Raw genomic sequence first — 24,960 nt, 5'->3', positions numbered from 1 at the left:
TTTGAAAGGCAATTGTGAAATGGCTCACTTCCTGAACTTGGAGCACAAAAAAGCCTACAGCACCTGGTATTCCTAGGTGGTCTCCCATCCAGGTACTAACTAGGCCCGACACTGCTTAGCTTCCGAGATCAGACGAGATCGGGCGCAATCAGTGTGGTGTGGCCGTAGGCTCTGGGCCTAGTGAGTTTTTTACTTTTAAGCATCTAGTCAGCTAGACCTTGCAGTTTTGAAAGGCAATTGAGAAATGGCTCACTTCCTGAACTTGGAGCACAAAAAAGCCTACAGCACCTGGTATTCCCAGGCGGTCTCCCATCCTGGTACTAACTAGGCCTGACACTGCTTAACTTCCGAGATCAGACGAGATCGGGTGCATTCAGTGTGGTGTGGCCATAGGCTCTAGGAATGCTAAGAATATTACTCTTATGCATTTGCATTTAGTAAGCTAAGCCATGCAGCCACTTGCAACATGATACCACGCTCATCGCTCGATCAGGCTCGATCAGGCGAGATATATAAGACTGGTGGGCCCATTCAGGACTCCTATGTCTGGTAGGATAACTTTAATTCATCCATCCTGTGTCTGTTGCAGGGAGGTGGCGAGAACAATCAACACAATAATGGTTTTCTTTCATGCCTCTTGAAGGACTCAATATTCTCTGTACTGCATTACATGTGAAAGTCGATTTATTACCCATGAACACACTACCTGTATGCTAATTCTATGTAAAAAGGTAGCTCCAGCCCTCATGATGTTGTCCAACATTTCCGCTATAAAACGGTATACAATTATTTTGGAAACATACCAAATTTGAAAAATAATTGAGAAGTTGCGCAATTACTAATCATGGAGCACAAAAAAGCCTACAGCACCTGGTATTCCCAGGCAGTCTCCCATCCAGGTACTAACTAGGCCCGACCCTGCTTAGCTTCCGAGATCAGGCGCATTCAGTGTGGTGTGGCCGTAGGCTCTGGGCCTAGTGAGTTTTGTACTTTTAAGCATCTAGTCGGCTAGACCTTGCAGTTTTGAAAGGCAATTGTGAAATGGCTCACTTCCTGAACTTGGAGCACAAAAAAGCCTACAGCACCTGGTATTCCCAGGTGGTCTCCCATCCAGGTACTAACGAGGCCCGACACTGCTTAGCTTCCGAGATCAGACGCATTCAGTGTGGTGTGGCCGTAGGCTCTGGGCCTTGTGAGTTTTGTACTTTTAAGCATCTAGTCGGCTAGACCTTACAGTTTTGAAAGGCAATTGTGAAATGGCTCACTTCCTGAACTTGGAGCACAAAAAAGCCTACAGCACCTGGTATTCCCAGGTGGTCTCCCATCCAGGTACTAACGAGGCCCGACACTGCTTAGCTTCCGAGATCAGACGAGATCGGGCGCATTCAGTGTGGTGTGGCCGTAGGCTCTTGGCCGTGTGAGTTTTGTACTTTTAAGCATCTAGTCGGCTAGACCTTGCAGTTTTGAAAGGCAATTGAGAAATGGCTCACTTCCTGAACTTGGAGTACAAAAAAGCCTACAGCACCTGGTATTCCCAGGCGGTCTCCCATCCAGGTACTAACTAGGCCTGACACTGCTTAGCTTCTGAGATCAGACGAGATCAGGCGCATTCAGTGTGGTGTGGCCGTAGGCTCTGGGCCTAGTGAGTTTTGTACTTTTAAGCATCTAGTCGGCTAGACCTTGCAGTTTTAAAAGGCAATTGAGAAAGGGCTCACTTCCTGAACTTGGAGCACAAAAAAGCCTACAGCACCTGGTATTCCCAGGCGGTCTCCCATCCAGGAACTAACTAGGCCTGACACTGCTTAACTTCCGAGATCAGACGAGATCGGGTGCATTCAGTGTGGTGTGGCCGTAGGCTCTAGGAATGCTAAGAATATTACTCTTATGCATTTGCATTTAGTAAGCTAAGCCATGCAGCCACTTGCAACATGATACCACGCTCATCGCTCGATCAGGCTCGATCAGGCGAGATATATAAGACTGGTGGGCCCATTCAGGACTCCTATGTCTGGTAGGATAACTTTAATTCATCCATCCTGTGTCTGTTGCAGGGAGGTGGAGAGAACAATCAACACAATAATGGTTTTCTTTCATGCCTCTTGAAGGACTCAATATTCTCTGTACTGCATTACATGTGAAAGTCGATTTATTACCCATGAACACACTACCTGTCTGCTAATTCTATGTAAAAAGGTAGCTCCAGCCCTCATGATGTTGTCCAACATTTCCGCTATAAAACGGGATACAATTATTTTGGAAACATACCAAATTTGAAAAATAATTGAGAAGTTGCGCAATTACTAATCATGGAGCACAAAAAAGCCTACAGCACCTGGTATTCCCAGGCAGTCTCCCATCCAGGTACTAACTAGGCACGACCCTGCTTAGCTTCCGAGATCGGGCGCATTCAGTGTGGTGTGGCCGTAGGCTCTGGGCCTAGTGAGTTTTGTACTTTTAAGCATCTAGTCGGCTAGACCTTGCAGTTTTGAAAGGCAATTGTGAAATGGCTCACTTCCTGAACTTGGAGCACAAAAAAGCCTACAGCACCTGGTATTCCCAGGCGGTCTCCCATCCAGGTACTAACGAGGCCCGACACTGCTTAGCTTCCGAGATCAGACGCATTCAGTGTGGTGTGGCCGTAGGCTCTGGGCCTTGTGAGTTTTGTACTTTTAAGCATCTAGTCGGCTAGACCTTGCAGTTTTGAATGGCAATTGTGAAATGGCTCACTTCCTGAACTTGGAGCACAAAAAAGCCTACAGCACCTGGTATTCCCAGGTGGTCTCCCATCCAGGTACTAACTAGGCCCGACACTGCTTAGCTTCCGAGATCAGACGAGATCGGGCGCAATCAGTGTGGTGTGGCCGTAGGCTCTGGGCCTAGTGAGTTTTGTACTTTTAAGCATCTAGTCAGCTAGACCTTGCAGTTTTGAAAGGCAATTGAGAAATGGCTCACTTCCTGAACTTGGAGCACAAAAAAGCCTACAGCACCTGGTATTCCCAGGCGGTCTCCCATCCAGGTACTAACGAGGCCCGACACTGCTTAGCTTCCGAGATTGGGCGCATTCAGTGTGGTGTGGCCGTAGGCTCTGGGCCTTGTGAGTTTTGTACTTTTAAGCATCTAGTCGGCTAGACCTTGCAGTTTTAAAAGGCAATTGAGAAAGGGCTCACTTCCTGAACTTGGAGCACAAAAAAGCCTACAGCACCTGGTATTCCCAGGCGGTCTCCCATCCAGGTACTAACTAGGCCTGACACTGCTTAACTTCCGAGATCAGACGAGATCGGGTGCATTCAGTGTGGTGTGGCCATAGGCTCTAGGAATGCTAAGAATATTACTCTTATGCATTTGCATTTAGTAAGCTAAGCCATGCAGCCACTTGCAACATGATACCACGCTCATCGCTCGATCAGGCTCGATCAGGCGAGATATATAAGACTGGTGGGCCCATTCAGGACTCCTATGTCTGGTAGGATAACTTTAATTCATCCATCCTGTGTCTGTTGCAGGGAGGTGGAGAGAACAATCAACACAATAATGGTTTTCTTTCATGCCTCTTGAAGGACTCAATATTCTCTGTACTGCATTACATGTGAAAGTCGATTTATTACCCATGAACACACTACCTGTATGCTAATTCTATGTAAAAAGGTAGCTCCAGCCCTCATGATGTTGTCCAACATTTCCGCTATAAAACGGTATACAATTATTTTGGAAACATACCAAATTTGAAAAATAATTGAGAAGTTGCGCAATTACTAATCATGGAGCACAAAAAAGCCTACAGCACCTGGTATTCCCAGGCAGTCTCCCATCCAGGTACTAACGAGGCCCGACCCTGCTTAGCTTCCGAGATCAGACGCATTCAGTGTGGTGTGGCCGTAGGTTCTGGGCCTTGTGAGTTTTGTACTTTTAAGCATCTAGTCGGCTAGACCTTGCAGTTTTGAAAGGCAATTGTGAAATGGCTCACTTCCTGAACTTGGAGTACAAAAAAGCCTACAGCACCTGGTATTCCCAGGTGGTCTCCCATCCAGGTACTAACTAGGCCTGACACTGCTTAACTTCTGAGATCAGACAAGATCGGGTGCATTCAGTGTGGTGTGGCCGTAGGCTCTAGGAATGCTAAGAATATTACTCTTATGCATTTGCATTTAGTAAGCTAAGCCATGCAGCCACTTGCAACATGATACCACGCTCATCGCTCGATCAGGCTCGATCAGGCGAGATATATAAGACTGGTGGGCCCATTCAGGACTCCTATGTCTGGTAGGATAACTTTAATTCATCCATCATGTGTCTGTTGCAGGGAGGTGGAGAGAACAATCAACACAATAATGGGTTTCTTTCATGCCTCTTGAAGGACTCAATATTCTCTGTACTGCATTACATGTGAAAGTCGATTTATTACCCATGAACACACTACCTGTATGCTAATTCTATGTAAAAAGGTAGCTCCAGCCCTCATGATGTTGTCCAACATTTCCGCTATAAAACGGGATACAATTATTTTGGAAACATACCAAATTTGAAAAATAATTGAGAAGTTGTGCAATTACTAATCATGGAGCACAAAAAAGCCTACAGCACCTGGTATTCCCAGGCAGTCTCCCATCCAGGTACTAACTAGGCCCGACCCTGCTTAGCTTCCGAGATCGGGCGCATTCAGTGTGGTGTGGCCGTAGGCTCTGGGCCTAGTGAGTTTTGTACTTTTAAGCATCTAGTCGGCTAGACCTTGCAGTTTTGAAAGGCAATTGTGAAATGGCTCACTTCCTGAACTTGGAGCACAAAAAAGCCTACAGCACCTGGTATTCCCAGGTGGTCTCCCATCCAGGTACTAACTAGGCCCGACACTGCTTAGCTGCCGAGATCAGACGAGATCGGGCGCAATCAGTGTGGTGTGTCCGTAGTCTCTGGGCCTAGTGAGTTTTGTACTTTTAAGCATCTAGTCAGCTAGACCTTGCAGTTTTGAAAGGCAATTGAGAAATGGCTCACTTCCTGAACTTGGAGCACAAAAAAGCCTACAGCACCTGGTATTCCGAGGCGGTCTCCCATCCAGGTACTAACGAGGCCCGACACTGCTTAGCTTCCGAGATCAGACGAGATCGGGCGCATTCAGTGTGGTGTGGCCGTAGGCTCTGGGCCTTGTGAGTTTTGTACTTTTAAGCATCTAGTCGGCTAGACCTTGCAGTTTTAAAAGGCAATTGAGAAAGGGCTCACTTCCTGAACTTGGAGCACAAAAAAGCCTACAGCACCTGGTATTCCCAGGCGGTCTCCCATCCAGGTACTAACTAGGCCTGACACTGCTTAACTTCCGAGATCAGACGAGATCGGGTGCATTCAGTGTGGTGTGGCCGTAGGCTCTAGGAATGCTAAGAATATTACTCTTATGCATTTGCATTTAGTAAGCTAAGCCATGCAGCCACTTGCAACATGATACCACGCTCATTGCTCGATCAGGCTCGATCAGGCGAGATATATAAGACTGGTGGGCCCATTCAGGACTCCTATGTCTGGTAGGATAACTTTAATTCATCCATCCTGTGTCTGTTGCAGGGAGGTGGAGAGAACAATCAACACAATAATGGTTTTCTTTCATGCCTCTTGAAGGACTCAATATTCTCTGTACTGCATTACATGTGAAAGTCGATTTATTACCCATGAACACACTACCTGTATGCTAATTCTATGTAAAAAGGTAGCTCCAGCCCTCATGATGTTGTCCAACATTTCCGCTATAAAACGGGATACAATTATTTTGGAAACATACCAAATTTGAAAAATAATTGAGAAGTTGCGCAATTACTAATCATGGAGCACAAAAAAGCCTACAGCACCTGGTATTCCCAGGCAGTCTCCCATCCAGGTACTAACTAGGCCCGTCCCTGCTTAGCTTCCGAGATCGGGCGCATTCAGTGTGGTGTGGCCGTAGGCTCTGGGCCTAGTGAGTTTTGTACTTTTAAGCATCTAGTCGGCTAGACCTTGCAGTTTTGAAAGGCAATTGTGAAATGGCTCACTTCCTGAACTTGGAGCACAAAAAAGCCTACAGCACCTGGTATTCCCAGGCGGTCTCCCATCCAGGTACTAACGAGGCCCTACACTGCTTAGCTTCCGAGATCAGGCGCATTCAGTGTGGTGTGGCCGTAGGCTCTGGGCCTTGTGAGTTTTGTACTTTTAAGCATCTAGTCGGCTAGACCTTGCAGTTTTGAAAGGCAATTGTGAAATGGCTCACTTCCTGAACTTGGAGTACAAAAAAGCCTACAGCACCTGGTATTCCCAGGCGGTCTCCCATCCAGGTACTAACTAGGCCCGACACTGCTTAGCTTCTAAGATCAGACGAGATCAGGCGCATTCAGTGTGGTGTGGCCGTAGGCTCTGGGCCTAGTGAGTTTTGTACTTTTAAGCATCTAGTCGGCTAGACCTTGCAGTTTTAAAAGGCAATTGAGAAAGGGCTCACTTCCTGAACTTGGAGCACAAAAAAGCCTACAGCACCTGGTATTCCCAGGCGGTCTCCCATCCAGGTACTAACTAGGCCTGACACTGCTTAACTTCCGAGATCAGGTGCATTCAGTGTGGTGTGGCCATAGGCTCTAGGAATGCTAAGAATATTACTCTTATGCATTTGCATTTAGTAAGCTAAGCCATGCAGCCACTTGCAACATGATACCACGCTCATCGCTCGATCAGGCTCGATCAGGCGAGATATATAAGACTGGTGGGCCCATTCAGGACTCCTATGTCTGGTAGGATAACTTTAATTCATCCATCCTGTGTCTGTTGCAGGGAGGTGGCGAGAACAATCAACACAATAATGGTTTTCTTTCATGCCTCTTGAAGGACTCAATATTCTCTGTACTGCATTACATGTGAAAGTCGATTTATTACCCATGAACACACTACCTGTATGCTAATTCTATGTAAAAAGGTAGCTCCAGCCCTCATGATGTTGTCCAACATTTCCGCTATAAAACGGTATACAATTATTTTGGAAACATACCAAATTTGAAAAATAATTGAGAAGTTGCGCAATTACTAATCATGGAGCACAAAAAAGCCTACAGCACCTGGTATTCCCAGGCAGTCTCCCATCCAGGTACTAACTAGGCCCGACCCTGCTTAGCTTCCGAGATCAGGCGCATTCAGTGTGGTGTGGCCGTAGGCTCTGGGCCTAGTGAGTTTTGTACTTTTAAGCATCTAGTCGGCTAGACCTTGCAGTTTTGAAAGGCAATTGTGAAATGGCTCACTTCCTGAACTTGGAGCACAAAAAAGCCTACAGCACCTGGTATTCCCAGGTGGTCTCCCATCCAGGTACTAACGAGGCCCGACACTGCTTAGCTTCCGAGATCAGACGCATTCAGTGTGGTGTGGCCGTAGGCTCTGGGCCTTGTGAGTTTTGTACTTTTAAGCATCTAGTCGGCTAGACCTTACAGTTTTGAAAGGCAATTGTGAAATGGCTCACTTCCTGAACTTGGAGCACAAAAAAGCCTACAGCACCTGGTATTCCCAGGTGGTCTCCCATCCAGGTACTAACGAGGCCCGACACTGCTTAGCTTCCGAAATCAGACGAGATCAGGCGCATTCAGTGTGGTGTGGCCGTAGGCTCTGGGCCTTGTGAGTTTTGTACTTTTAAGCATCTAGTCGGCTAGACCTTGCAGTTTTGAAAGGCAATTGAGAAATGGCTCACTTCCTGAACTTGGAGTACAAAAAAGCCTACAGCACCTGGTATTCCCAGGCGGTCTCCCATCCAGGTACTAACTAGGCCCGACACTGCTTAGCTTCTGAGATCAGACGAGATCAGGCGCATTCAGTGTGGTGTGGCCGTAGGCTCTGGGCCTAGTGAGTTTTGTACTTTTAAGCATCTAGTCGGCTAGACCTTGCAGTTTTAAAAGGCAATTGAGAAAGGGCTCACTTCCTGAACTTGGAGCACAAAAAAGCCTACAGCACCTGGTATTCCCAGGCGGTCTCCCATCCAGGAACTAACTAGGCCTGACACTGCTTAACTTCCGAGATCAGACGAGATCGGGTGCATTCAGTGTGGTGTGGCCGTAGGCTCTAGGAATGCTAAGAATATTACTCTTATGCATTTGCATTTAGTAAGCTAAGCCATGCAGCCACTTGCAACATGATACCACGCTCATCGCTCGATCAGGCTCGATCAGGCGAGATATATAAGACTGGTGGGCCCATTCAGGACTCCTATGTCTGGTAGGATAACTTTAATTCATCCATCCTGTGTCTGTTGCAGGGAGGTGGAGAGAACAATCAACACAATAATGGTTTTCTTTCATGCCTCTTGAAGGACTCAATATTCTCTGTACTGCATTACATGTGAAAGTCGATTTATTACCCATGAACACACTACCTGTCTGCTAATTCTATGTAAAAAGGTAGCTCCAGCCCTCATGATGTTGTCCAACATTTCCGCTATAAAACGGGATACAATTATTTTGGAAACATACCAAATTTGAAAAATAATTGAGAAGTTGCGCAATTACTAATCATGGAGCACAAAAAAGCCTACAGCACCTGGTATTCCCAGGCAGTCTCCCATCCAGGTACTAACTAGGCACGACCCTGCTTAGCTTCCGAGATCGGGCGCATTCAGTGTGGTGTGGCCGTAGGCTCTGGGCCTAGTGAGTTTTGTACTTTTAAGCATCTAGTCGGCTAGACCTTGCAGTTTTGAAAGGCAATTGTGAAATGGCTCACTTCCTGAACTTGGAGCACAAAAAAGCCTACAGCACCTGGTATTCCCAGGCGGTCTCCCATCCAGGTACTAACGAGGCCCGACACTGCTTAGCTTCCGAGATCAGACGCATTCAGTGTGGTGTGGCCGTAGGCTCTGGGCCTTGTGAGTTTTGTACTTTTAAGCATCTAGTCGGCTAGACCTTGCAGTTTTGAATGGCAATTGTGAAATGGCTCACTTCCTGAACTTGGAGCACAAAAAAGCCTACAGCACCTGGTATTCCCAGGTGGTCTCCCATCCAGGTACTAACTAGGCCCGACACTGCTTAGCTTCCGAGATCAGACGAGATCGGGCGCAATCAGTGTGGTGTGGCCGTAGGCTCTGGGCCTAGTGAGTTTTGTACTTTTAAGCATCTAGTCAGCTAGACCTTGCAGTTTTGAAAGGCAATTGAGAAATGGCTCACTTCCTGAACTTGGAGCACAAAAAAGCCTACAGCACCTGGTATTCCCAGGTGGTCTCCCATCCAGGTACTAACGAGGCCCGACACTGCTTAGCTTCCGAGATTGGGCGCATTCAGTGTGGTGTGGCCGTAGGCTCTGGGCCTTGTGAGTTTTGTACTTTTAAGCATCTCGTCGGCTAGACCTTGCAGTTTTAAAAGGCAATTGAGAAAGGGCTCACTTCCTGAACTTGGAGCACAAAAAAGCCTACAGCACCTGGTATTCCCAGGCGGTCTCCCATCCAGGTACTAACTAGGCCTGACACTGCTTAACTTCCGAGATCAGACGAGATCGGGTGCATTCAGTGTGGTGTGGCCATAGGCTCTAGGAATGCTAAGAATATTACTCTTATGCATTTGCATTTAGTAAGCTAAGCCATGCAGCCACTTGCAACATGATACCACGCTCATCGCTCGATCAGGCTCGATCAGGCGAGATATATAAGACTGGTGGGCCCATTCAGGACTCCTATGTCTGGTAGGATAACTTTAATTCATCCATCCTGTGTCTGTTGCAGGGAGGTGGAGAGAACAATCAACACAATAATGGTTTTCTTTCATGCCTCTTGAAGGACTCAATATTCTCTGTACTGCATTACATGTGAAAGTCGATTTATTACCCATGAACACACTACCTGTATGCTAATTCTATGTAAAAAGGTAGCTCCAGCCCTCATGATGTTGTCCAACATTTCCGCTATAAAACGGTATACAATTATTTTGGAAACATACCAAATTTGAAAAATAATTGAGAAGTTGCGCAATTACTAATCATGGAGCACAAAAAAGCCTACAGCACCTGGTATTCCCAGGCAGTCTCCCATCCAGGTACTAACTAGGCCCGACCCTGCTTAGCTTCCGAGATCGGGCGCATTCAGTGTGGTGTGGCCGTAGGCTCTGGGCCTAGTGAGTTTTGTACTTTTAAGCATCTAGTCGGCTAGACCTTGCAGTTTTGAAAGGCAATTGTGAAATGGCTCACTTCCTGAACTTGGAGCACAAAAAAGCCTACAGCACCTGGTATTCCCAGGCAGTCTCCCATCCAGGTACTAACGAGGCCCGACACTGCTTAGCTTCCGAGATCAGACGCATTCAGTGTGGTGTGGCCGTAGGCTCTGGGCCTTGTGAGTTTTGTACTTTTAAGCATCTAGTCGGCTAGACCTTGCAGTTTTGAAAGGCAATTGTGAAATGGCTCACTTCCTGAACTTGGAGCACAAAAAAGCCTACAGCACCTGGTATTCCCAGGTGGTCTCCCATCCAGGTACTAACTAGGCCCGACACTGCTTAGCTTCCGAGATCAGACGAGATCGGGCGCAATCAGTGTGGTGTGGCCGTAGGCTCTGGGCCTAGTGAGTTTTGTACTTTTAAGCATCTAGTCAGCTAGACCTTGCAGTTTTGAAAGGCAATTGAGAAATGGCTCACTTCCTGAACTTGGAGCACAAAAAAGCCTACAGCACCTGGTATTCCCAGGCGGTCTCCCATCCAGGTACTAACGAGGCCCGACACTGCTTAGCTTCCGAGATCAGACGAGATCGGGTGCATTCAGTGTGGTGTGGCCGTAGGCTCTGGGCCTTGTGAGTTTTGTACTTTTAAGCATCTAGTCGGCTAGACCTTGCAGTTTTGAAAGGCAATTGTGAAATGGCTCACTTCCTGAACTTGGAGCACAAAAAAGCCTACAGCACCTGGTATTCCCAGGTGGTCTCCCATCCAGGTACTAACTAGGCCCAACACTGCTTAGCTTCCGAGATCAGACGAGATCGGGCACAATCAGTGTGGTGTGGCCGTAGGCTCTGGGCCTAGTGAGTTTTGTACTTTTAAGCATCTAGTCAGCTAGACCTTGCAGTTTTGAAAGGCAATTGAGAAATGGCTCACTTCCTGAACTTGGAGCACAAAAAAGCCTACAGCACCTGTTATTCCCAGGCGGTCTCCCATCCAGGTACTAACGAGGCCCGACACTGCTTAGCTTCCGAGATCAGACGCATTCAGTGTGGTGTGGCCGTAGGCTCTGGGCCTTGTGAGTTTTGTACTTTTAAGCATCTAGTCGGCTAGACCTTGCAGTTTTGAAAGGCAATTGAGAAATGGCTCACTTCCTGAACTTGGAGTACAAAAAAGCCTACAGCACCTGGTATTCCCAGGCGGTCTCCCATCCAGGTACTAACTAGGCCCGACACTGCTTAGCTTCTGAGATCAGACGAGATCAGGCGCATTCAGTGTGGTGTGGCCGTAGGCTCTGGGCCCAGTGAGTTTTGTACTTTTAAGCATCTAGTCGGCTAGACCTTGCAGTTTTAAAAGGCAATTGAGAAAGGGCTCACTTCCTGAACTTGGAGCACAAAAAAGCCTACAGCACCTGGTATTCCCAGGCGGTCTCCCATCCAGGTACTAACTAGGCCTGACACTGCTTAACTTCCGAGATCAGACGAGATCGGGTGCATTCAGTGTGGTGTGGCCGTAGGCTCTAGGAATGCTAAGAATATTACTCTTATGCATTTGCATTTAGTAAGCTAAGCCATGCAGCCACTTGCAACATGATACCACGCTCATCGCTCGATCAGGCTCGATCAGGCGAGATATATAAGACTGGTGGGCCCATTCAGGACTCCTATGTCTGGTAGGATAACTTTAATTCATCCATCCTGTGTCTGTTGCAGGGAGGTGGAGAGAACAATCAACACAATAATGGGTTTCTTTCATGCCTCTTGAAGGACTCAATATTCTCTGTACTGCATTACATGTGAAAGTCGATTTATTACCCATGAACACACTACCTGTATGCTAATTCTATGTAAAAAGGTAGCTCCAGCCCTCATGATGTTGTCCAACATTTCCGCTATAAAACGGGATACAATTATTTTGGAAACATACCAAATTTGAAAAATAATTGAGAAGTTGCGCAATTACTAATCATGGAGCACAAAAAAGCCTACAGCACCTGGTATTCCCAGGCAGTCTCCCATCCAGGTACTAACTAGGCCCGACCCTGCTTAGCTTCCTGGGCGCATTCAGTGTGGTGTGGCCGTAGGCTCTGGGCCTAGTGAGTTTTGTACTTTTAAGCATCTAGTCGGCTAGACCTTGCAGTTTTGAAAGGCAATTGTGAAATGGCTCACTTCCTGAACTTGGAGCACAAAAAAGCCTACAGCACCTGGTATTCCCAGGCGGTCTCCCATCCAGGTACTAACGAGGCCCGACACTGCTTAGCTTCCGAGATCAGACGAGATCGGGCGCATTCAGTGTGGTGTGGCCGTAGGCTCTGGGCCTTGTGAGTTTTGTACTTTTAAGCATCTAGTCGGCTAGACCTTGCAGTTTTGAAAGGCAATTGAGAAATGGCTCACTTCCTGAACTTGGAGTACAAAAAAGCCTACAGCACCTGGTATTCCCAGGCGGTCTCCCATCCAGGTACTAACTAGGCCCGACACTGCTTAGCTTCTGAGATCAAACGAGATCAGGCGCATTCAGTGTGGTGTGGCCGTAGGCTCTGGGCCTAGTGAGTTTTGTACTTTTAAGCATCTAGTCGGCTAGACCTTGCAGTTTTGAAAGGCAATTGAGAAAGGGCTCACTTCCTGAACTTGGAGCACAAAAAAGCCTACAGCACCTGGTATTCCCAGGCGGTCTCCCATCCAGGTACTAACTAGGCCTAACACTGCTTAACTTCCGAGATCAGACGAGATCGGGTGCATTCAGTGTGGTGTGGCCGTAGGCTCTAGGAATGCTAAGAATATTACTCTTATGCATTTGCATTTAGTAAGCTAAGCCATGCAGCCACTTGCAACATGATACCACGCTCATCGCTCGATCAGGCTCGATCAGGCGAGATATATAAGACTGGTGGGCCCATTCAGGACTCCTATGTCTGGTAGGATAACTTTAATTCATCCATCCTGTGTCTGTTGCAGGGAGGTGGAGAGAACAATCAACACAATAATGGTTTTCTTTCATGCCTCTTGAAGGACTCAATATTCTCTGTACTGCATTACATGTGAAAGTCGATTTATTACCCATGAACACACTACCTGTATGCTAATTCTATGTAAAAAGGTAGCTCCAGCCCTCATGATGTTGTCCAACATTTCCGCTATAAAACGGGATACAATTATTTTGGAAACATACCAAATTTGAAAAATAATTGAGAAGTTGCGCAATTACTAATCATGGAGCACAAAAAAGCCTACAGCACCTGGTATTCCCAGGCAGTGTCCCATCCAGGTACTAACTAGGCCCAACCCTGCTTAGCTTCCGAGATCGGGCGCATTCAGTGTGGTGTGGCCGTAGGCTCTGGGCCTAGTGAGTTTTGTACTTTTAAGCATCTAGTCGGCTAGACCTTGCAGTTTTGAAAGGCAATTGTGAAATGGCTCACTTCCTGAACTTGGAGCACAAAAAAGCCTACAGCACCTGGTATTCCCAGGTGGTCTCCCATCCAGGTACTAACTAGGCCCGACACTGCTTAGCTGCCGAGATCAGGCGAGATCGGGCGCAATCAGTGTGGTGTGGCCGTAGGCTCTGGGCCTTGTGAGTTTTGTACTTTTAAGCATCTAGTCGGCTAGACCTTGCAGTTTTAAAAGGCAATTGAGAAAGGGCTCACTTCCTGAACTTGGAGCACAAAAAAGCCTACAGCACCTGGTATTCCCAGGCGGTCTCCCATCCAGGTACTAACTAGGCCTGACACTGCTTAACTTCCGAGATCAGACGAGATCGGGTGCATTCAGTGTGGTGTGGCCGTAGGCTCTAGGAATGCTAAGAATATTACTCTTATGCATTTGCATTTAGTAAGCTAAGCCATGCAGCCACTTGCAACATGATACCACGCTCATCGCTCGATCAGGCTCGATCAGGCGAGATATATAAGACTGGTGGGCCCATTCAGGACTCCTATGTCTGGTAGGATAACTTTAATTCATCCATCCTGTGTCTGTTGCAGGGAGGTGGAGAGAACAATCAACACAATAATGGTTTTCTTTCATGCCTCTTGAAGGACTCAATATTCTCTGTACTGCATTACATGTGAAAGTCGATTTATTACCCATGAACACACTACCTGTATGCTAATTCTATGTAAAAAGGTAGCTCCAGCCCTCATGATGTTGTCCAACATTTCCGCTATAAAACGGGATACAATTATTTTGGAAACATACCAAATTTGAAAAATAATTGAGAAGTTGCGCAATTACTAATCATGGAGCACAAAAAAGCCTACAGCACCTGGTATTCCCAGGCAGTCTCCCATCCAGGTACTAACTAGGCCCGTCCCTGCTTAGCTTCCGAGATCGGGCGCATTCAGTGTGGTGTGGCCGTAGGCTCTGGGCCTAGTGAGTTTTGTACTTTTAAGCATCTAGTCGGCTAGACCTTGCAGTTTTGAAAGGCAATTGTGAAATGGCTCACTTCCTGAACTTGGAGCACAAAAAAGCCTACAGCACCTGGTATTCCCAGGCGGTCTCCCATCCAGGTACTAACGAGGCCCTACACTGCTTAGCTTCCGAGATCAGGCGCATTCAGTGTGGTGTGGCCGTAGGCTCTGGGCCTTGTGAGTTTTGTACTTTTAAGCATCTAGTCGGCTAGACCTTGCAGTTTTGAAAGGCAATTGTGAAATGGCTCACTTCCTGAACTTGGAGTACAAAAAAGCCTACAGCACCTGGTATTCCCAGGCGGTCTCCCATCCAGGTACTAACTAGGCCCGACACTGCTTAGCTTCTAAGATCAGACGAGATCAGGCGCATTCAGTGTGGTGTGGCCGTAGGCTCTGGGCCTAGTGAGTTTTGTACTTTTAAGCATCTAGTCGGCTAGACCTTGCAGTTTTAAAAGGCAATTGAGAAAGGGCTCACTTCCTGAACTTGGAGCACAAAAAAGCCTACAGCACCTGGTATTCCCAGGCGGTCTCCCATCCAGGTACTAACTAGGCCTGACACTGCTTAACTTCCGAGATCAGGTGCATTCAGTGTGGTGTGGCCATAGGCTCTAGGAATGCTAAGAATATTACTCTTATGCATTTGCATTTAGTAAGCTAAGCCATGCAGCCACTTGCAACATGATACCACGCTCATCGCTCGATCAGGCTCGATCAGGCGAGATATATAAGACTGGTGGGCCCATTCAGGACTCCTATGTCTGGTAGGATAACTTTAATTCATCCATCCTGTGTCTGTTGCAGGGAGGTGGCGAGAACAATCAACACAATAATGGTTTTCTTTCATGCCTCTTGAAGGACTCAATATTCTCTGTACTGCATTACATGTGAAAGTCGATTTATTACCCATGAACACACTACCTGTATGCTAATTCTATGTAAAAAGGTAGCTCCAGCCCTCATGATGTTGTCCAACATTTCCGCTATAAAACGGTATACAATTATTTTGGAAACATACCAAATTTGAAAAATAATTGAGAAGTTGCGCAATTACTAATCATGGAGCACAAAAAAGCCTACAGCACCTGGTATTCCCAGGCAGTCTCCCATCCAGGTACTAACTAGGCCCGACCCTGCTTAGCTTCCGAGATCAGGCGCATTCAGTGTGGTGTGGCCGTAGGCTCTGGGCCTAGTGAGTTTTGTACTTTTAAGCATCTAGTCGGCTAGACCTTGCAGTTTTGAAAGGCAATTGTGAAATGGCTCACTTCCTGAACTTGGAGCACAGAAAAGCCTACAGCACCTGGTATTCCCAGGTGGTCTCCCATCCAGGTACTAACGAGGCCCGACACTGCTTAGCTTCCGAGATCAGACGCATTCAGTGTGGTGTGGCCGTAGGCTCTGGGCCTTGTGAGTTTTGTACTTTTAAGCATCTAGTCGGCTAGACCTTACAGTTTTGAAAGGCAATTGTGAAATGGCTCACTTCCTGAACTTGGAGCACAAAAAAGCCTACAGCACCTGGTATTCCCAGGTGGTCTCCCATCCAGGTACTAACGAGGCCCGACACTGCTTAGCTTCCGAGATCAGACGAGATCGGGCGCATTCAGTGTGGTGTGGCCGTAGGCTCTGGGCCTTGTGAGTTTTGTACTTTTAAGCATCTAGTCGGCTAGACCTTGCAGTTTTGAAAGGCAATTGAGAAATGGCTCACTTCCTGAACTTGGAGTACAAAAAAGCCTACAGCACCTGGTATTCCCAGGCGGTCTCCCATCCAGGTACTAACTAGGCCCGACACTGCTTAGCTTCTGAGATCAGACGAGATCAGGCGCATTCAGTGTGGTGTGGCCGTAGGCTCTGGGCCTAGTGAGTTTTGTACTTTTAAGCATCTAGTCGGCTAGACCTTGCAGTTTTAAAAGGCAATTGAGAAAGGGCTCACTTCCTGAACTTGGAGCACAAAAAAGCCTACAGCACCTGGTATTCCCAGGCGGTCTCCCATCCAGGAACTAACTAGGCCTGACACTGCTTAACTTCCGAGATCAGACGAGATCGGGTGCATTCAGTGTGGTGTGGCCGTAGGCTCTAGGAATGCTAAGAATATTACTCTTATGCATTTGCATTTAGTAAGCTAAGCCATGCAGCCACTTGCAACATGATACCACGCTCATCGCTCGATCAGGCTCGATCAGGCGAGATATATAAGACTGGTGGGCCCATTCAGGACTCCTATGTCTGGTAGGATAACTTTAATTCATCCATCCTGTGTCTGTTGCAGGGAGGTGGAGAGAACAATCAACACAATAATGGTTTTCTTTCATGCCTCTTGAAGGACTCAATATTCTCTGTACTGCATTACATGTGAAAGTCGATTTATTACCCATGAACACACTACCTGTATGCTAATTCTATGTAAAAAGGTAGCTCCAGCCCTCATGATGTTGTCCAACATTTCCGCTATAAAACGGTATACAATTATTTTGGAAACATACCAAATTTGAAAAATAATTGAGAAGTTGCGCAATTACTAATCATGGAGCACAAAAAAGCCTACAGCACCTGGTATTCCCAGGCAGTCTCCCATCCAGGTACTAACGAGGCCCGACCCTGCTTAGCTTCCGAGATCAGACGCATTCAGTGTGGTGTGGCCGTAGGTTCTGGGCCTTGTGAGTTTTGTACTTTTAAGCATCTAGTCGGCTAGACCTTGCAGTTTTGAAAGGCAATTGTGAAATGGCTCACTTCCTGAACTTGGAGTACAAAAAAGCCTACAGCACCTGGTATTCCCAGGTGGTCTCCCATCCAGGTACTAACTAGGCCTGACACTGCTTAACTTCTGAGATCAGACAAGATCGGGTGCATTCAGTGTGGTGTGGCCGTAGGCTCTAGGAATGCTAAGAATATTACTCTTATGCATTTGCATTTAGTAAGCTAAGCCATGCAGCCACTTGCAACATGATACCACGCTCATCGCTCGATCAGGCTCGATCAGGCGAGATATATAAGACTGGTGGGCCCATTCAGGACTCCTATGTCTGGTAGGATAACTTTAATTCATCCATCATGTGTCTGTTGCAGGGAGGTGGAGAGAACAATCAACACAATAATGGGTTTCTTTCATGCCTCTTGAAGGACTCAATATTCTCTGTACTGCATTACATGTGAAAGTCGATTTATTACCCATGAACACACTACCTGTATGCTAATTCTATGTAAAAAGGTAGCTCCAGCCCTCATGATGTTGTCCAACATTTCCGCTATAAAACGGGATACAATTATTTTGGAAACATACCAAATTTGAAAAATAATTGAGAAGTTGTGCAATTACTAATCATGGAGCACAAAAAAGCCTACAGCACCTGGTATTCCCAGGCAGTCTCCCATCCAGGTACTAACTAGGCCCGACCCTGCTTAGCTTCCGAGATCGGGCGCATTCAGTGTGGTGTGGCCGTAGGCTCTGGGCCTAGTGAGTTTTGTACTTTTAAGCATCTAGTCGGCTAGACCTTGCAGTTTTGAAAGGCAATTGTGAAATGGCTCACTTCCTGAACTTGGAGCACAAAAAAGCCTACAGCACCTGGTATTCCCAGGTGGTCTCCCATCCAGGTACTAACTAGGCCCGACACTGCTTAGCTGCCGAGATCAGACGAGATCGGGCGCAATCAGTGTGGTGTGTCCGTAGTCTCTGGGCCTAGTGAGTTTTGTACTTTTAAGCATCTAGTCAGCTAGACCTTGCAGTTTTGAAAGGCAATTGAGAAATGGCTCACTTCCTGAACTTGGAGCACAAAAAAGCCTACAGCACCTGGTATTCCGAGGCGGTCTCCCATCCAGGTACTAACGAGGCCCGACACTGCTTAGCTTCCGAGATCAGACGAGATCGGGCGCATTCAGTGTGGTGTGGCCGTAGGCTCTGGGCCTTGTGAGTTTTGTACTTTTAAGCATCTAGTCGGCTAGACCTTGCAGTTTTAAAAGGCAATTGAGAAAGGGCTCACTTCCTGAACTTGGAGCACAAAAAAGCCTACAGCACCTGGTATTCCCAGGCGGTCTCCCATCCAGGTACTAACTAGGCCTGACACTGCTTAACTTCCGAGATCAGACGAGATCGGGTGCATTCAGTGTGGTGTGGCCGTAGGCTCTAGGAATGCTAAGAATATTACTCTTATGCATTTGCATTTAGTAAGCTAAGCCATGCAGCCACTTGCAACATGATACCACGCTCATCGCTCGATCAGGCTCGATCAGGCGAGATATATAAGACTGGTGGGCCCATTCAGGACTCCTATGTCTGGTAGGATAACTTTAATTCATCCATCCTGTGTCTGTTGCAGGGAGGTGGAGAGAACAATCAACACAATAATGGTTTTCTTTCATGCCTCTTGAAGGACTCAATATTCTCTGTACTGCATTACATGTGAAAGTCGATTTATTACCCATGAACACACTACCTGTATGCTAATTCTATGTAAAAAGGTAGCTCCAGCCCTCATGATGTTGTCCAACATTTCCGCTATAAAACGGGATACAATTATTTTGGAAACATACCAAATTTGAAAAATAATTGAGAAGTTGCGCAATTACTAATCATGGAGCACAAAAAAGCCTACAGCACCTGGTATTCCCAGGCAGTCTCCCATCCAGGTACTAACTAGGCCCGTCCCTGCTTAGCTTCCGAGATCGGGCGCATTCAGTGTGGTGTGGCCGTAGGCTCTGGGCCTAGTGAGTTTTGTACTTTTAAGCATCTAGTCGGCTAGACCTTGCAGTTTTGAAAGGCAATTGTGAAATGGCTCACTTCCTGAACTTGGAGCACAAAAAAGCCTACAGCACCTGGTATTCCCAGGCGGTCTCCCATCCAGGTACTAACGAGGCCCTACACTGCTTAGCTTCCGAGATCAGGCGCATTCAGTGTGGTGTGGCCGTAGGCTCTGGGCCTTGTGAGTTTTGTACTTTTAAGCATCTAGTCGGCTAGACCTTGCAGTTTTGAAAGGCAATTGTGAAATGGCTCACTTCCTGAACTTGGAGTACAAAAAAGCCTACAGCACCTGGTATTCCCAGGCGGTCTCCCATCCAGGTACTAACTAGGCCCGACACTGCTTAGCTTCTAAGATCAGACGAGATCAGGCGCATTCAGTGTGGTGTGGCCGTAGGCTCTGGGCCTAGTGAGTTTTGTACTTTTAAGCATCTAGTCGGCTAGACCTTGCAGTTTTAAAAGGCAATTGAGAAAGGGCTCACTTCCTGAACTTGGAGCACAAAAAAGCCTACAGCACCTGGTATTCCCAGGCGGTCTCCCATCCAGGTACTAACTAGGCCTGACACTGCTTAACTTCCGAGATCAGGTGCATTCAGTGTGGTGTGGCCATAGGCTCTAGGAATGCTAAGAATATTACTCTTATGCATTTGCATTTAGTAAGCTAAGCCATGCAGCCACTTGCAACATGATACCACGCTCATCGCTCGATCAGGCTCGATCAGGCGAGATATATAAGACTGGTGGGCCCATTCAGGACTCCTATGTCTGGTAGGATAACTTTAATTCATCCATCCTGTGTCTGTTGCAGGGAGGTGGCGAGAACAATCAACACAATAATGGTTTTCTTTCATGCCTCTTGAAGGACTCAATATTCTCTGTACTGCATTACATGTGAAAGTCGATTTATTACCCATGAACACACTACCTGTATGCTAATTCTATGTAAAAAGGTAGCTCCAGCCCTCATGATGTTGTCCAACATTTCCGCTATAAAACGGTATACAATTATTTTGGAAACATACCAAATTTGAAAAATAATTGAGAAGTTGCGCAATTACTAATCATGGAGCACAAAAAAGCCTACAGCACCTGGTATTCCCAGGCAGTCTCCCATCCAGGTACTAACTAGGCCCGACCCTGCTTAGCTTCCGAGATCAGGCGCATTCAGTGTGGTGTGGCCGTAGGCTCTGGGCCTAGTGAGTTTTGTACTTTTAAGCATCTAGTCGGCTAGACCTTGCAGTTTTGAAAGGCAATTGTGAAATGGCTCACTTCCTGAACTTGGAGCACAAAAAAGCCTACAGCACCTGGTATTCCCAGGTGGTCTCCCATCCAGGTACTAACGAGGCCCGACACTGCTTAGCTTCCGAGATCAGACGCATTCAGTGTGGTGTGGCCGTAGGCTCTGGGCCTTGTGAGTTTTGTACTTTTAAGCATCTAGTCGGCTAGACCTTACAGTTTTGAAAGGCAATTGTGAAATGGCTCACTTCCTGAACTTGGAGCACAAAAAAGCCTACAGCACCTGGTATTCCCAGGTGGTCTCCCATCCAGGTACTAACGAGGCCCGACACTGCTTAGCTTCCGAAATCAGACGAGATCAGGCGCATTCAGTGTGGTGTGGCCGTAGGCTGTGGGCCTTGTGAGTTTTGTACTTTTAAGCATCTAGTCGGCTAGACCTTGCAGTTTTGAAAGGCAATTGAGAAATGGCTCACTTCCTGAACTTGGAGTACAAAAAAGCCTACAGCACCTGGTATTCCCAGGCGGTCTCCCATCCAGGTACTAACTAGGCCCGACACTGCTTAGCTTCTGAGATCAGACGAGATCAGGCGCATTCAGTGTGGTGTGGCCGTAGGCTCTGGGCCTAGTGAGTTTTGTACTTTTAAGCATCTAGTCGGCTAGACCTTGCAGTTTTAAAAGGCAATTGAGAAAGGGCTCACTTCCTGAACTTGGAGCACAAAAAAGCCTACAGCACCTGGTATTCCCAGGCGGTCTCCCATCCAGGTACTAACTAGGCCTGACACTGCTTAACTTCCGAGATCAGACGAGATCGGGTGCATTCAGTGTGGTGTGGCCGTAGGCTCTAGGAATGCTAAGAATATTACTCTTATGCATTTGCATTTAGTAAGCTAAGCCATGCAGCCACTTGCAACATGATACCACGCTCATCGCTCGATCAGGCTCGATCAGGCGAGATATATAAGACTGGTGGGCCCATTCAGGACTCCTATGTCTGGTAGGATAACTTTAATTCATCCATCCTGTGTCTGTTGCAGGGAGGTGGAGAGAACAATCAACACAATAATGGGTTTCTTTCATGCCTCTTGAAGGACTCAATATTCTCTGTACTGCATTACATGTGAAAGTCGATTTATTACCCATGAACACACTACCTGTATGCTAATTCTATGTAAAAAGGTAGCTCCAGCCCTCATGATGTTGTCCAACATTTCCGCTATAAAACGGGATACAATTATTTTGGAAACATACCAAATTTGAAAAATAATTGAGAAGTTGCGCAATTACTAATCATGGAGCACAAAAAAGCCTACAGCACCTGGTATTCCCAGGCAGTCTCCCATCCAGGTACTAACTAGGCCCGACCCTGCTTAGCTTCCTGGGCGCATTCAGTGTGGTGTGGCCGTAGGCTCTGGGCCTAGTGAGTTTTGTACTTTTAAGCATCTAGTCGGCTAGACCTTGCAGTTTTGAAAGGCAATTGTGAAATGGCTCACTTCCTGAACTTGGAGCACAAAAAAGCCTACAGCACCTGGTATTCCCAGGCGGTCTCCCATCCAGGTACTAACGAGGCCCGACACTGCTTAGCTTCTGAGATCAGACGAGATCGGGCGCATTCAGTGTGGTGTGGCCGTAGGCTCTGGGCCTTGTGAGTTTTGTACTTTTAAGCATCTAGTCGGCTAGACCTTGCAGTTTTGAAAGGCAATTGAGAAATGGCTCACTTCCTGAACTTGGAGTACAAAAAAGCCTACAGCACCTGGTATTCCCAGGCGGTCTCCCATCCAGGTACTAACTAGGCCCGACACTGCTTAGCTTCTGAGATCAAACGAGATCAGGCGCATTCAGTGTGGTGTGGCCGTAGGCTCTGGGCCTAGTGAGTTTTGTACTTTTAAGCATCTAGTCGGCTAGACCTTGCAGTTTTGAAAGGCAATTGAGAAAGGGCTCACTTCCTGAACTTGGAGCACAAAAAAGCCTACAGCACCTGGTATTCCCAGGCGGTCTCCCATCCAGGTACTAACTAGGCCTAACACTGCTTAACTTCCGAGATCAGACGAGATAGGGTGCATTCAGTGTGGTGTGGCCGTAGGCTCTAGGAATGCTAAGAATATTACTCTTATGCATTTGCATTTAGTAAGCTAAGCCATGCAGCCACTTGCAACATGATACCACGCTCATCGCTCGATCAGGCTCGATCAGGCGAGATATATAAGACTGGTGGGCCCATTCAGGACTCCTATGTCTGGTAGGATAACTTTAATTCATCCATCCTGTGTCTGTTGCAGGGAGGTGGAGAGAACAATCAACACAATAATGGTTTTCTTTCATGCCTCTTGAAGGACTCAATATTCTCTGTACTGCATTACATGTGAAAGTCGATTTATTACCCATGAACACACTACCTGTATGCTAATTCTATGTAAAAAGGTAGCTCCAGCCCTCATGATGTTGTCCAACATTTCCGCTATAAAACGGGATACAATTATTTTGGAAACATACCAAATTTGAAAAATAATTGAGAAGTTGCGCAATTACTAATCATGGAGCACAAAAAAGCCTACAGCACCTGGTATTCCCAGGCAGTGTCCCATCCAGGTACTAACTAGGCCCAACCCTGCTTAGCTTCCGAGATCGGGCGCATTCAGTGTGGTGTGGCCGTAGGCTCTGGGCCTAGTGAGTTTTGTACTTTTAAGCATCTAGTCGGCTAGACCTTGCAGTTTTGAAAGGCAATTGTGAAATGGCTCACTTCCTGAACTTGGAGCACAAAAAAGCCTACAGCACCTGGTATTCCCAGGTGGTCTCCCATCCAGGTACTAACTAGGCCCGACACTGCTTAGCTGCCGAGATCAGACGAGATCAGGCGCATTCAGTGTGGTGTGGCCGTAGGCTCTGGTCCTAGTGAGTTTTGTACTTTTAAGCATCTAGTCGGCTAGACCTTGCAGTTTTAAAAGGCAATTGAGAAAGGGCTCACTTCCTGAACTTGGAGCACAAAAAAGCCTACAGCACCTGGTATTCCCAGGCGGTCTCCCATCCAGGAACTAACTAGGCCTGACACTGCTTAACTTCCGAGATCAGACGAGATCGGGTGCATTCAGTGTGGTGTGGCCGTAGGCTCTAGGAATGCTAAGAATATTACTCTTATGCATTTGCATTTAGTAAGCTAAGCCATGCAGCCACTTGCAACATGATACCACGCTCATCGCTCGATCAGGCTCGATCAGGCGAGATATATAAGACTGGTGGGCCCATTCAGGACTCCTATGTCTGGTAGGATAACTTTAATTCATCCATCCTGTGTCTGTTGCAGGGAGGTGGAGAGAACAATCAACACAATAATGGTTTTCTTTCATGCCTCTTGAAGGACTCAATATTCTCTGTACTGCATTACATGTGAAAGTCGATTTATTACCCATGAACACACTACCTGTCTGCTAATTCTATGTAAAAAGGTAGCTCCAGCCCTCATGATGTTGTCCAACATTTCCGCTATAAAACGGGATACAATTATTTTGGAAACATACCAAATTTGAAAAATAATTGAGAAGTTGCGCAATTACTAATCATGGAGCACAAAAAAGCCTACAGCACCTGGTATTCCCAGGCAGTCTCCCATCCAGGTACTAACTAGGCACGACCCTGCTTAGCTTCCGAGATCGGGCGCATTCAGTGTGGTGTGGCCGTAGGCTCTGGGCCTAGTGAGTTTTGTACTTTTAAGCATCTAGTCGGCTAGACCTTGCAGTTTTGAAAGGCAATTGTGAAATGGCTCACTTCCTGAACTTGGAGCACAAAAAAGCCTACAGCACCTGGTATTCCCAGGCGGTCTCCCATCCAGGTACTAACGATGCCCGACACTGCTTAGCTTCCGAGATCAGACGCATTCAGTGTGGTGTGGCCGTAGGCTCTGGGCCTTGTGAGTTTTGTACTTTTAAGCATCTAGTCGGCTAGACCTTGCAGTTTTGAATGGCAATTGTGAAATGGCTCACTTCCTGAACTTGGAGCACAAAAAAGCCTACAGCACCTGGTATTCCCAGGTGGTCTCCCATCCAGGTACTAACTAGGCCCGACACTGCTTAGCTTCCGAGATCAGACGAGATCGGGCGCAATCAGTGTGGTGTGGCCGTAGGCTCTGGGCCTAGTGAGTTTTGTACTTTTAAGCATCTAGTCAGCTAGACCTTGCAGTTTTGAAAGGCAATTGAGAAATGGCTCACTTCCTGAACTTGGAGCACAAAAAAGCCTACAGCACCTGGTATTCCCAGGCGGTCTCCCATCCAGGTACTAACGAGGCCCGACACTGCTTAGCTTCCGAGATTGGGCGCATTCAGTGTGGTGTGGCCGTAGGCTCTGGGCCTTGTGAGCTTTGTACTTTTAAGCATCTAGTCGGCTAGACCTTGCAGTTTTAAAAGGCAATTGAGAAAGGGCTCACTTCCTGAACTTGGAGCACAAAAAAGCCTACAGCACCTGGTATTCCCAGGCGGTCTCCCATCCAGGTACTAACTAGGCCT

The 24,960-nt window shown here is 47.1% G+C and overlaps 46 non-coding genes and 37 pseudogenes across 46 annotated transcripts in view; all 83 read right to left on the bottom strand.

Annotated features, from left to right (window-relative positions):
* Positions 1–51: 51 nt before the first annotated feature.
* Positions 52–170, bottom strand: LOC138551019 (5S ribosomal RNA). Its single transcript, XR_011294758.1, has one exon. It is a non-coding gene; the product is annotated as a 5S ribosomal RNA (ribosomal RNA).
* A 106-nt stretch (positions 171–276) lies between these two features.
* LOC138549662 (5S ribosomal RNA) lies at positions 277–395 on the bottom strand. Its single transcript, XR_011293437.1, has one exon. It is a non-coding gene; the product is annotated as a 5S ribosomal RNA (ribosomal RNA).
* A 463-nt stretch (positions 396–858) lies between these two features.
* On the bottom strand, positions 859–967 carry LOC138544271 (5S ribosomal RNA; annotated as a pseudogene).
* Positions 968–1,073: 106 nt separating this feature from the next.
* Positions 1,074–1,182, bottom strand: LOC138544176 (5S ribosomal RNA; annotated as a pseudogene).
* Positions 1,183–1,288: 106 nt separating this feature from the next.
* LOC138549620 (5S ribosomal RNA) lies at positions 1,289–1,407 on the bottom strand. Its single transcript, XR_011293397.1, has one exon. It is a non-coding gene; the product is annotated as a 5S ribosomal RNA (ribosomal RNA).
* A 106-nt stretch (positions 1,408–1,513) lies between these two features.
* Positions 1,514–1,632, bottom strand: LOC138537714 (5S ribosomal RNA). The gene has a single exon (XR_011285841.1). It is a non-coding gene; the product is annotated as a 5S ribosomal RNA (ribosomal RNA).
* A 106-nt stretch (positions 1,633–1,738) lies between these two features.
* LOC138540721 (5S ribosomal RNA) lies at positions 1,739–1,857 on the bottom strand. Its single transcript, XR_011288758.1, has one exon. It is a non-coding gene; the product is annotated as a 5S ribosomal RNA (ribosomal RNA).
* Positions 1,858–2,320: 463 nt separating this feature from the next.
* LOC138545719 (5S ribosomal RNA) lies at positions 2,321–2,429 on the bottom strand (annotated as a pseudogene).
* A 106-nt stretch (positions 2,430–2,535) lies between these two features.
* On the bottom strand, positions 2,536–2,644 carry LOC138544221 (5S ribosomal RNA; annotated as a pseudogene).
* A 106-nt stretch (positions 2,645–2,750) lies between these two features.
* On the bottom strand, positions 2,751–2,869 carry LOC138548437 (5S ribosomal RNA). Its single transcript, XR_011292239.1, has one exon. It is a non-coding gene; the product is annotated as a 5S ribosomal RNA (ribosomal RNA).
* Positions 2,870–2,975: 106 nt separating this feature from the next.
* On the bottom strand, positions 2,976–3,084 carry LOC138544128 (5S ribosomal RNA; annotated as a pseudogene).
* Positions 3,085–3,190: 106 nt separating this feature from the next.
* LOC138550975 (5S ribosomal RNA) lies at positions 3,191–3,309 on the bottom strand. Its single transcript, XR_011294715.1, has one exon. It is a non-coding gene; the product is annotated as a 5S ribosomal RNA (ribosomal RNA).
* A 463-nt stretch (positions 3,310–3,772) lies between these two features.
* LOC138547103 (5S ribosomal RNA) lies at positions 3,773–3,881 on the bottom strand (annotated as a pseudogene).
* A 106-nt stretch (positions 3,882–3,987) lies between these two features.
* LOC138542148 (5S ribosomal RNA) lies at positions 3,988–4,106 on the bottom strand. Its single transcript, XR_011290136.1, has one exon. It is a non-coding gene; the product is annotated as a 5S ribosomal RNA (ribosomal RNA).
* Positions 4,107–4,569: 463 nt separating this feature from the next.
* LOC138543802 (5S ribosomal RNA) lies at positions 4,570–4,678 on the bottom strand (annotated as a pseudogene).
* A 106-nt stretch (positions 4,679–4,784) lies between these two features.
* LOC138542258 (5S ribosomal RNA) lies at positions 4,785–4,903 on the bottom strand. The gene has a single exon (XR_011290245.1). It is a non-coding gene; the product is annotated as a 5S ribosomal RNA (ribosomal RNA).
* A 106-nt stretch (positions 4,904–5,009) lies between these two features.
* Positions 5,010–5,128, bottom strand: LOC138540532 (5S ribosomal RNA). Its single transcript, XR_011288576.1, has one exon. It is a non-coding gene; the product is annotated as a 5S ribosomal RNA (ribosomal RNA).
* Positions 5,129–5,234: 106 nt separating this feature from the next.
* LOC138549374 (5S ribosomal RNA) lies at positions 5,235–5,353 on the bottom strand. Its single transcript, XR_011293156.1, has one exon. It is a non-coding gene; the product is annotated as a 5S ribosomal RNA (ribosomal RNA).
* A 463-nt stretch (positions 5,354–5,816) lies between these two features.
* LOC138544136 (5S ribosomal RNA) lies at positions 5,817–5,925 on the bottom strand (annotated as a pseudogene).
* A 106-nt stretch (positions 5,926–6,031) lies between these two features.
* Positions 6,032–6,140, bottom strand: LOC138543025 (5S ribosomal RNA; annotated as a pseudogene).
* A 106-nt stretch (positions 6,141–6,246) lies between these two features.
* Positions 6,247–6,365, bottom strand: LOC138536770 (5S ribosomal RNA). The gene has a single exon (XR_011284933.1). It is a non-coding gene; the product is annotated as a 5S ribosomal RNA (ribosomal RNA).
* A 106-nt stretch (positions 6,366–6,471) lies between these two features.
* Positions 6,472–6,580, bottom strand: LOC138543195 (5S ribosomal RNA; annotated as a pseudogene).
* Positions 6,581–7,043: 463 nt separating this feature from the next.
* Positions 7,044–7,152, bottom strand: LOC138544270 (5S ribosomal RNA; annotated as a pseudogene).
* A 106-nt stretch (positions 7,153–7,258) lies between these two features.
* Positions 7,259–7,367, bottom strand: LOC138544175 (5S ribosomal RNA; annotated as a pseudogene).
* Positions 7,368–7,473: 106 nt separating this feature from the next.
* On the bottom strand, positions 7,474–7,592 carry LOC138541714 (5S ribosomal RNA). The gene has a single exon (XR_011289715.1). It is a non-coding gene; the product is annotated as a 5S ribosomal RNA (ribosomal RNA).
* A 106-nt stretch (positions 7,593–7,698) lies between these two features.
* LOC138546178 (5S ribosomal RNA) lies at positions 7,699–7,817 on the bottom strand. The gene has a single exon (XR_011290897.1). It is a non-coding gene; the product is annotated as a 5S ribosomal RNA (ribosomal RNA).
* A 106-nt stretch (positions 7,818–7,923) lies between these two features.
* On the bottom strand, positions 7,924–8,042 carry LOC138540720 (5S ribosomal RNA). The gene has a single exon (XR_011288757.1). It is a non-coding gene; the product is annotated as a 5S ribosomal RNA (ribosomal RNA).
* Positions 8,043–8,505: 463 nt separating this feature from the next.
* On the bottom strand, positions 8,506–8,614 carry LOC138545718 (5S ribosomal RNA; annotated as a pseudogene).
* A 106-nt stretch (positions 8,615–8,720) lies between these two features.
* LOC138544220 (5S ribosomal RNA) lies at positions 8,721–8,829 on the bottom strand (annotated as a pseudogene).
* Positions 8,830–8,935: 106 nt separating this feature from the next.
* On the bottom strand, positions 8,936–9,054 carry LOC138548436 (5S ribosomal RNA). Its single transcript, XR_011292238.1, has one exon. It is a non-coding gene; the product is annotated as a 5S ribosomal RNA (ribosomal RNA).
* Positions 9,055–9,160: 106 nt separating this feature from the next.
* On the bottom strand, positions 9,161–9,269 carry LOC138544079 (5S ribosomal RNA; annotated as a pseudogene).
* A 106-nt stretch (positions 9,270–9,375) lies between these two features.
* On the bottom strand, positions 9,376–9,494 carry LOC138550974 (5S ribosomal RNA). Its single transcript, XR_011294714.1, has one exon. It is a non-coding gene; the product is annotated as a 5S ribosomal RNA (ribosomal RNA).
* Positions 9,495–9,957: 463 nt separating this feature from the next.
* Positions 9,958–10,066, bottom strand: LOC138543801 (5S ribosomal RNA; annotated as a pseudogene).
* Positions 10,067–10,172: 106 nt separating this feature from the next.
* LOC138545666 (5S ribosomal RNA) lies at positions 10,173–10,281 on the bottom strand (annotated as a pseudogene).
* A 106-nt stretch (positions 10,282–10,387) lies between these two features.
* On the bottom strand, positions 10,388–10,506 carry LOC138548435 (5S ribosomal RNA). Its single transcript, XR_011292237.1, has one exon. It is a non-coding gene; the product is annotated as a 5S ribosomal RNA (ribosomal RNA).
* A 106-nt stretch (positions 10,507–10,612) lies between these two features.
* LOC138547213 (5S ribosomal RNA) lies at positions 10,613–10,731 on the bottom strand. The gene has a single exon (XR_011291061.1). It is a non-coding gene; the product is annotated as a 5S ribosomal RNA (ribosomal RNA).
* A 106-nt stretch (positions 10,732–10,837) lies between these two features.
* LOC138549472 (5S ribosomal RNA) lies at positions 10,838–10,956 on the bottom strand. The gene has a single exon (XR_011293255.1). It is a non-coding gene; the product is annotated as a 5S ribosomal RNA (ribosomal RNA).
* A 106-nt stretch (positions 10,957–11,062) lies between these two features.
* LOC138545564 (5S ribosomal RNA) lies at positions 11,063–11,171 on the bottom strand (annotated as a pseudogene).
* Positions 11,172–11,277: 106 nt separating this feature from the next.
* LOC138546166 (5S ribosomal RNA) lies at positions 11,278–11,396 on the bottom strand. Its single transcript, XR_011290895.1, has one exon. It is a non-coding gene; the product is annotated as a 5S ribosomal RNA (ribosomal RNA).
* Positions 11,397–11,502: 106 nt separating this feature from the next.
* LOC138549373 (5S ribosomal RNA) lies at positions 11,503–11,621 on the bottom strand. The gene has a single exon (XR_011293155.1). It is a non-coding gene; the product is annotated as a 5S ribosomal RNA (ribosomal RNA).
* A 463-nt stretch (positions 11,622–12,084) lies between these two features.
* Positions 12,085–12,188, bottom strand: LOC138547023 (5S ribosomal RNA; annotated as a pseudogene).
* A 106-nt stretch (positions 12,189–12,294) lies between these two features.
* LOC138550738 (5S ribosomal RNA) lies at positions 12,295–12,413 on the bottom strand. Its single transcript, XR_011294486.1, has one exon. It is a non-coding gene; the product is annotated as a 5S ribosomal RNA (ribosomal RNA).
* Positions 12,414–12,519: 106 nt separating this feature from the next.
* Positions 12,520–12,638, bottom strand: LOC138548600 (5S ribosomal RNA). Its single transcript, XR_011292395.1, has one exon. It is a non-coding gene; the product is annotated as a 5S ribosomal RNA (ribosomal RNA).
* Positions 12,639–12,744: 106 nt separating this feature from the next.
* Positions 12,745–12,863, bottom strand: LOC138547172 (5S ribosomal RNA). Its single transcript, XR_011291021.1, has one exon. It is a non-coding gene; the product is annotated as a 5S ribosomal RNA (ribosomal RNA).
* A 463-nt stretch (positions 12,864–13,326) lies between these two features.
* LOC138544096 (5S ribosomal RNA) lies at positions 13,327–13,435 on the bottom strand (annotated as a pseudogene).
* A 106-nt stretch (positions 13,436–13,541) lies between these two features.
* Positions 13,542–13,660, bottom strand: LOC138541043 (5S ribosomal RNA). Its single transcript, XR_011289061.1, has one exon. It is a non-coding gene; the product is annotated as a 5S ribosomal RNA (ribosomal RNA).
* Positions 13,661–13,766: 106 nt separating this feature from the next.
* Positions 13,767–13,885, bottom strand: LOC138549372 (5S ribosomal RNA). The gene has a single exon (XR_011293154.1). It is a non-coding gene; the product is annotated as a 5S ribosomal RNA (ribosomal RNA).
* A 463-nt stretch (positions 13,886–14,348) lies between these two features.
* On the bottom strand, positions 14,349–14,457 carry LOC138544135 (5S ribosomal RNA; annotated as a pseudogene).
* Positions 14,458–14,563: 106 nt separating this feature from the next.
* On the bottom strand, positions 14,564–14,672 carry LOC138543024 (5S ribosomal RNA; annotated as a pseudogene).
* A 106-nt stretch (positions 14,673–14,778) lies between these two features.
* On the bottom strand, positions 14,779–14,897 carry LOC138536769 (5S ribosomal RNA). Its single transcript, XR_011284932.1, has one exon. It is a non-coding gene; the product is annotated as a 5S ribosomal RNA (ribosomal RNA).
* A 106-nt stretch (positions 14,898–15,003) lies between these two features.
* LOC138543194 (5S ribosomal RNA) lies at positions 15,004–15,112 on the bottom strand (annotated as a pseudogene).
* Positions 15,113–15,575: 463 nt separating this feature from the next.
* Positions 15,576–15,684, bottom strand: LOC138544268 (5S ribosomal RNA; annotated as a pseudogene).
* Positions 15,685–15,790: 106 nt separating this feature from the next.
* LOC138544174 (5S ribosomal RNA) lies at positions 15,791–15,899 on the bottom strand (annotated as a pseudogene).
* Positions 15,900–16,005: 106 nt separating this feature from the next.
* LOC138549619 (5S ribosomal RNA) lies at positions 16,006–16,124 on the bottom strand. The gene has a single exon (XR_011293396.1). It is a non-coding gene; the product is annotated as a 5S ribosomal RNA (ribosomal RNA).
* Positions 16,125–16,230: 106 nt separating this feature from the next.
* LOC138546155 (5S ribosomal RNA) lies at positions 16,231–16,349 on the bottom strand. The gene has a single exon (XR_011290894.1). It is a non-coding gene; the product is annotated as a 5S ribosomal RNA (ribosomal RNA).
* Positions 16,350–16,455: 106 nt separating this feature from the next.
* Positions 16,456–16,574, bottom strand: LOC138540719 (5S ribosomal RNA). The gene has a single exon (XR_011288756.1). It is a non-coding gene; the product is annotated as a 5S ribosomal RNA (ribosomal RNA).
* Positions 16,575–17,037: 463 nt separating this feature from the next.
* LOC138547102 (5S ribosomal RNA) lies at positions 17,038–17,146 on the bottom strand (annotated as a pseudogene).
* A 106-nt stretch (positions 17,147–17,252) lies between these two features.
* LOC138542147 (5S ribosomal RNA) lies at positions 17,253–17,371 on the bottom strand. Its single transcript, XR_011290135.1, has one exon. It is a non-coding gene; the product is annotated as a 5S ribosomal RNA (ribosomal RNA).
* A 463-nt stretch (positions 17,372–17,834) lies between these two features.
* On the bottom strand, positions 17,835–17,943 carry LOC138543799 (5S ribosomal RNA; annotated as a pseudogene).
* Positions 17,944–18,049: 106 nt separating this feature from the next.
* Positions 18,050–18,168, bottom strand: LOC138542256 (5S ribosomal RNA). Its single transcript, XR_011290243.1, has one exon. It is a non-coding gene; the product is annotated as a 5S ribosomal RNA (ribosomal RNA).
* A 106-nt stretch (positions 18,169–18,274) lies between these two features.
* Positions 18,275–18,393, bottom strand: LOC138540531 (5S ribosomal RNA). Its single transcript, XR_011288575.1, has one exon. It is a non-coding gene; the product is annotated as a 5S ribosomal RNA (ribosomal RNA).
* Positions 18,394–18,499: 106 nt separating this feature from the next.
* On the bottom strand, positions 18,500–18,618 carry LOC138549370 (5S ribosomal RNA). The gene has a single exon (XR_011293152.1). It is a non-coding gene; the product is annotated as a 5S ribosomal RNA (ribosomal RNA).
* A 463-nt stretch (positions 18,619–19,081) lies between these two features.
* On the bottom strand, positions 19,082–19,190 carry LOC138544134 (5S ribosomal RNA; annotated as a pseudogene).
* Positions 19,191–19,296: 106 nt separating this feature from the next.
* Positions 19,297–19,405, bottom strand: LOC138543023 (5S ribosomal RNA; annotated as a pseudogene).
* Positions 19,406–19,511: 106 nt separating this feature from the next.
* Positions 19,512–19,630, bottom strand: LOC138536768 (5S ribosomal RNA). Its single transcript, XR_011284931.1, has one exon. It is a non-coding gene; the product is annotated as a 5S ribosomal RNA (ribosomal RNA).
* A 106-nt stretch (positions 19,631–19,736) lies between these two features.
* On the bottom strand, positions 19,737–19,845 carry LOC138543193 (5S ribosomal RNA; annotated as a pseudogene).
* A 463-nt stretch (positions 19,846–20,308) lies between these two features.
* On the bottom strand, positions 20,309–20,417 carry LOC138544267 (5S ribosomal RNA; annotated as a pseudogene).
* A 106-nt stretch (positions 20,418–20,523) lies between these two features.
* Positions 20,524–20,632, bottom strand: LOC138544173 (5S ribosomal RNA; annotated as a pseudogene).
* Positions 20,633–20,738: 106 nt separating this feature from the next.
* On the bottom strand, positions 20,739–20,857 carry LOC138541713 (5S ribosomal RNA). Its single transcript, XR_011289714.1, has one exon. It is a non-coding gene; the product is annotated as a 5S ribosomal RNA (ribosomal RNA).
* Positions 20,858–20,963: 106 nt separating this feature from the next.
* On the bottom strand, positions 20,964–21,082 carry LOC138546143 (5S ribosomal RNA). The gene has a single exon (XR_011290893.1). It is a non-coding gene; the product is annotated as a 5S ribosomal RNA (ribosomal RNA).
* Positions 21,083–21,188: 106 nt separating this feature from the next.
* Positions 21,189–21,307, bottom strand: LOC138549369 (5S ribosomal RNA). Its single transcript, XR_011293151.1, has one exon. It is a non-coding gene; the product is annotated as a 5S ribosomal RNA (ribosomal RNA).
* A 463-nt stretch (positions 21,308–21,770) lies between these two features.
* LOC138547022 (5S ribosomal RNA) lies at positions 21,771–21,874 on the bottom strand (annotated as a pseudogene).
* Positions 21,875–21,980: 106 nt separating this feature from the next.
* On the bottom strand, positions 21,981–22,099 carry LOC138541178 (5S ribosomal RNA). The gene has a single exon (XR_011289191.1). It is a non-coding gene; the product is annotated as a 5S ribosomal RNA (ribosomal RNA).
* A 106-nt stretch (positions 22,100–22,205) lies between these two features.
* LOC138548599 (5S ribosomal RNA) lies at positions 22,206–22,324 on the bottom strand. The gene has a single exon (XR_011292394.1). It is a non-coding gene; the product is annotated as a 5S ribosomal RNA (ribosomal RNA).
* A 106-nt stretch (positions 22,325–22,430) lies between these two features.
* On the bottom strand, positions 22,431–22,549 carry LOC138541226 (5S ribosomal RNA). The gene has a single exon (XR_011289238.1). It is a non-coding gene; the product is annotated as a 5S ribosomal RNA (ribosomal RNA).
* Positions 22,550–23,012: 463 nt separating this feature from the next.
* LOC138544095 (5S ribosomal RNA) lies at positions 23,013–23,121 on the bottom strand (annotated as a pseudogene).
* Positions 23,122–23,227: 106 nt separating this feature from the next.
* LOC138536734 (5S ribosomal RNA) lies at positions 23,228–23,346 on the bottom strand. The gene has a single exon (XR_011284899.1). It is a non-coding gene; the product is annotated as a 5S ribosomal RNA (ribosomal RNA).
* A 106-nt stretch (positions 23,347–23,452) lies between these two features.
* LOC138540718 (5S ribosomal RNA) lies at positions 23,453–23,571 on the bottom strand. Its single transcript, XR_011288755.1, has one exon. It is a non-coding gene; the product is annotated as a 5S ribosomal RNA (ribosomal RNA).
* A 463-nt stretch (positions 23,572–24,034) lies between these two features.
* LOC138545717 (5S ribosomal RNA) lies at positions 24,035–24,143 on the bottom strand (annotated as a pseudogene).
* A 106-nt stretch (positions 24,144–24,249) lies between these two features.
* Positions 24,250–24,358, bottom strand: LOC138546707 (5S ribosomal RNA; annotated as a pseudogene).
* Positions 24,359–24,464: 106 nt separating this feature from the next.
* On the bottom strand, positions 24,465–24,583 carry LOC138548434 (5S ribosomal RNA). The gene has a single exon (XR_011292235.1). It is a non-coding gene; the product is annotated as a 5S ribosomal RNA (ribosomal RNA).
* Positions 24,584–24,689: 106 nt separating this feature from the next.
* On the bottom strand, positions 24,690–24,798 carry LOC138544127 (5S ribosomal RNA; annotated as a pseudogene).
* A 106-nt stretch (positions 24,799–24,904) lies between these two features.
* LOC138550973 (5S ribosomal RNA) overlaps positions 24,905–24,960 on the bottom strand; it is a 119-nt gene continuing 63 nt past the window's right edge. Inside the window, exon 1 of the ribosomal RNA XR_011294713.1 lies at positions 24,905–24,960. This exon is cut by the window's right edge and continues 63 nt beyond it. This is a non-coding gene — a ribosomal RNA (5S ribosomal RNA).

The sequence above is a fragment of the Ambystoma mexicanum genome, unplaced genomic scaffold, assembly GCF_040938575.1.
Source record: "Ambystoma mexicanum isolate Mex_15411 unplaced genomic scaffold, UKY_AmexF1_1 Mex_scaf10, whole genome shotgun sequence".
NCBI lineage: Eukaryota > Metazoa > Chordata > Amphibia > Caudata > Ambystomatidae > Ambystoma > Ambystoma mexicanum.
Note: the sequence above shows the minus strand (reverse complement) of the source record. Positions and strands in the feature narration are given on the sequence as shown.